Source organism: Mus pahari, chromosome 4 (genome assembly GCF_900095145.1).
Source record: "Mus pahari chromosome 4, PAHARI_EIJ_v1.1, whole genome shotgun sequence".
NCBI lineage: Eukaryota > Metazoa > Chordata > Mammalia > Rodentia > Muridae > Mus > Mus pahari.
The window spans coordinates 125,219,131-125,223,375 of record NC_034593.1 but is presented as its reverse complement, the minus strand read 5'-3'; the positions used below and the strand labels follow the sequence as shown (position 1 = coordinate 125,223,375).

The 4,245-nt window shown below is 42.3% G+C and overlaps 1 pseudogene; it reads left to right on the top strand.

Moving 5' to 3' along the window:
* Positions 1-4,245, top strand: part of LOC110320898 — a 69,522-nt pseudogene that overhangs the window by 13,386 nt on the left and 51,891 nt on the right.

Below are 4,245 nucleotides of genomic sequence, written 5' to 3'. Positions count from 1 at the left end.
CCTGGAACTCACTCTGTAGACCAGGCTGGCCTCGAACTCAGAAATCTGCCTGCCTCTGCCTCCCAAGTGCTGGGATTAAAGGCTGTAGACCAGGCTGGCCTCGAACTCAGAAATCTGCCTGCCTCTGCCTCCCAAGTGCTGGGATTAAAGGCATGTGCCACCATGCCTGGCTTTGTTGTTGTTGTTGTTATTGTTTTTTTTTTTTAGGTTTTATTTTGAAAAGGTCTTACTATGAAGCCCTGGCTGTCCTAGCACTATTGTATAGAGCAGGCTGGCCTTGAACTCATGGTAATACTTTTTTTGTCAGACTCCTGAATGCTTGGATTATAGGAGGGAATACCATTCCTGGCTTCAGAATGTGGGAAAGTCAACAAAACCTTTGAGTCTAGTAGGAGTCTTAGTATATAAACTGCACACAGTAGGTGCTCATTTGATGGCAGTTGAATGGACTGAATAGTTTTTGTACCTGCCTGGTCCTGTGTTCAAGTCACACAGCTCCTAAAGGGACCATGTGATGAGGCATGGTCTCTGGTTATTAGTTATGTCCTGTGATTGGGACTTTTGTGAATGAGATTAGTGGCCTCCTATTTTATATTAATTTCTTTTAGTTATTTTAATAATAATTTATTTTAAATTCAAAAGAGACCCTTTAGCCCTTTGACTCGGTAAGATTATGGATGGAAGGCAGTGAGCATCATCCAGAAAGTGGATTAGGCCTGAATCTATTGATGCTTGAATCTGGGGCTTTCTAGAAACTGGGGGAGCAAGTTTTTATTGCTGCTATTAACTTGATCTGCAGAGACTAAGATGAGAGCTATTATATAGCCAGTGCCTAGCTTAGAGGGGACACGAATGAGTGTTTGCTGAATAAATGAGTATATAAAAAGCCACCAGTCCTCAAACAGACAGCTTTTCAGAAAAGAACATTTATTGTATAAAATACAGATTTTTTTTTTAACTGAAAGAAATATTTTAAAAGATATTCTTAACTTGGTTAGAGAAAACAAAGATATTTAAACCGCTTTCTGCCTTTTGGTTCCTACCCATTTTTATTTAGAAAATATGCCCATATAAAAGCTATCCTTGTGGTAACCCATTAGCCAATTAACCCTAGTGCTGTGACGTCACGTCTCATTCATGTGGAATGCTGCAAGCCAGTGGGTCAGTTCGCTGTGGCCTGTGTTTTTCCATTCTTCAATTGCTCTCTTGTTACATTTGCTTAATTAGGGATTGGCTACTTATCAGAATCTTTTTATGCTCCTTTCTATTTTCCAAAGTTTAAGGAGGGAGATCTCATTTGTATTTTTCAGATGTTTCTGACTGCTCATACATATTCATGAGGCCCCCACCCCCAGATGGGATGTCTCTGCATGACTCTCAAACCCTTTACATCTTAGTATCTACTTCCCAAACCCATAGGAACACTGGAAGCCCGTGAAATCTTCATCCCTGGTGGTTAGACGGGAATAATGCTTGCTTTTAAATATTAACCATTATTTCCTGCTAGTCTCTTTCTAAATATTTCACCATTAACTATTCAATTTTGTTTTTCTCAAGACAGGAGTGCTTCTATCTAAGAGGGACCTTTTGCTAGTAGGTGTCTCACGATGGCTTTCCTAGGGATCTCTTTCATGGAGACCAGCTTGACTGTGGCCAAGATTCTTTTCTTCACCCAAGCACAAGTGTCTCGGCCCATTCACACTTCCATGTAAAACCCAGCTTTAGCAGAAAACCTGTTAAGCCAATTTATCAAGAGGCCTTGGCTCCAGGGATCTGGTCACCTTGATATATGCTTGCAGTTCCATCCTTTAGGACGAGACCTCATCCCCCTAGCTTGTCTGCATCTAGAATCTGATTAGATCTGTTTACCCAGAATCATCCTTTCTCCTGATGCAGCGTCTTAGTACTTTTCCAGCTACTGACCTCTTCCTGCTCCCTGGCTATAAATTTCCACTTGAGCACACTGTGTTTGGAGTGGAGCCCAATCTCTCCCATCCACGCCTGCATCTCGTGAAGGCCCTTCCTGAATTCACTGTGATGATCCTCAGTCAAGCCTGTCTGCTCTGCTCTCACAAGGGCTGGTGAATATTTCCTTCCTTGACTGAAGGAAGGCCTCTGCCTCCCTTAACCTCCTCAGAGCTTATGATTTGTGTCTATTATTAGTGCTATTGAGGAAGATGACTGGAGTTGACAGTTTTTATAGTAAGTTCAAACTTTCTCAAATGTAAGTGGAAAACAAATAGGGATTCAGGCAAGGGTTTTGACCAACGCTGCATACATACTGTGGTCTCAATTTGAGTATCTCTGACCCCTGAAATTCATGTTAAAATCCAATTCCTTAGGGTGGTGGTAGTTTTGGGAACAGAGGCTGAGCATGAGTATTTAGAACCCTTATAAATAGTACACCAGAGGATGGGCAGTCCTCTGCCAACATTTGAGAAGAAGAGAGGATTGTATGAGAACGCACCCTTTCACAACAGTAGATCTACAATTGTATGATGGCTGCATGGTCGGTTAAGGGGAAGGTTTCTATTGTAGATACGAGAGCGAATAGCCAGAGGCCTCTAGATGAGTGCAGAGCAGAGAGAGAAAGGAATAAGCTGAATATGGCAGTCAGAGTGGATCTCACGACGAGAGAGGCGGGGAGCAGAGCAGAGAGAGAGAGAAAGGGAGACAGAGGGGAGAGAGAGAGAGAGAGAGAGAGAGAGAGAGAGAGAGAGAGAGAGAGACACACACAGAGAGACACACAGAGAGAGACAGAGAGAGAGACAGAGAGAGAACACTGAAATAGCAGGTTAGTGTGTGACTAGGGGAGGGAAGCCCATGAGCTATTGGCAGTTTAGGGCAGGGTGGGGAGGCAGAAAGGTTCGAATGTGTAACAGGTCCCTGTGATACAGAGAGAGCCTGGAGGCCAGCTTGTGCTTTGCTATACTAATAGGAACCCAGGTAGCCAATGTCCCTTCCGTCATATACAAATAGCTTTTTTTTTTTTTTTTTTTTTTGGTAGAGGGAAACCAGCTTTATAGTTTCTGAGGAATGCTGGCTTTTATCTAATCTCAAGAAAGCCTACAGTCCAGGTCGAGACCACTTCTGAAGAGCTGGACTTCCTTTTAGAGTTTGGGGAATTGGAATCTCCGTCGGAACCTACACCAATACCTTGATTTCACATTCCCCAGCCTTCAGGAATTGTGAGGAGTACATTTCTGTCATTTAAAGTCACAGTTCCATGGTATTTTGTTATAGCAGCCTGAGTGTCTCTGTTAGTTTGTATCATGACTAGGTTCACCAGGCAAGTCTCCATCTTCCTTTCTTAGCTGTGGCATGGACTGTAATCTTCTTGAACTTAGGGGAGAAGCTAACAGAAATAGCGTATACTCTGTGATAAGCTGGCCCAGACTTACCTTGGGTCAGTCAAGTTGTACATTTGCTTTTGGATGAGGAGCTATGACAACATAGCAAGGCTCATCTCTAAGTACTCTTGTCCGCTGGCATTTCCTCTGATGGGCCTGAGGAGCTCTATCTATCAGCTTTGCTGCTTTCCCCTATCCCTTATCCCTTTCCAACAGTCTGACTTGGGTACCTACTAGAACTTACAATGCGTGGTCTCAGAATAATGAGGCTATGAGCATGTGGCACTTAAAATGATGGACAAGTACATCGTCTGATCTGTCTTAAATCTTCTGGGAACAATAAGTAGTTTGAGGTGGAGTTTTGTCATTCATATACTAGACACGACGATGCTGATGACGACGACGACGTTGAGGACGACGATGATAATGATGATGATGATAATGATTATGAACGTTACTTATGGTATTGTCAGGGAATTTTAGTGAGGTAGTAACTGGGATACACTAGGCATTTAAAACACACAGGGTATTTTTTCACAGATTTACTTACCTATTCATTTTATAGTATGTATGTTTGTCTGTGTGAATTTCTGTGAATCACATGTGTATAGGAGACGATGCTGTTGGACTCCCCTGGGACTGGAACTCCAGGCAGTTGTGAATCACAGTGTGGGTGCTGGGATTCTGGTCCTCTGCAAAAGCAGCAAATACTTCAAACTGCAGGACAATTTCTTTAACCCTAAGCTGTTCTTGGTCTTAGATCTACATTCATAGCAGATATGAAAAAACCTGTTGTGACTTCGCTTAGAAAAATCTATAGATTATGGAATTATATAACTGTAGTATACATTTACATAACATACACTATACATTTTCTTAACCATGAAAGGTTCTT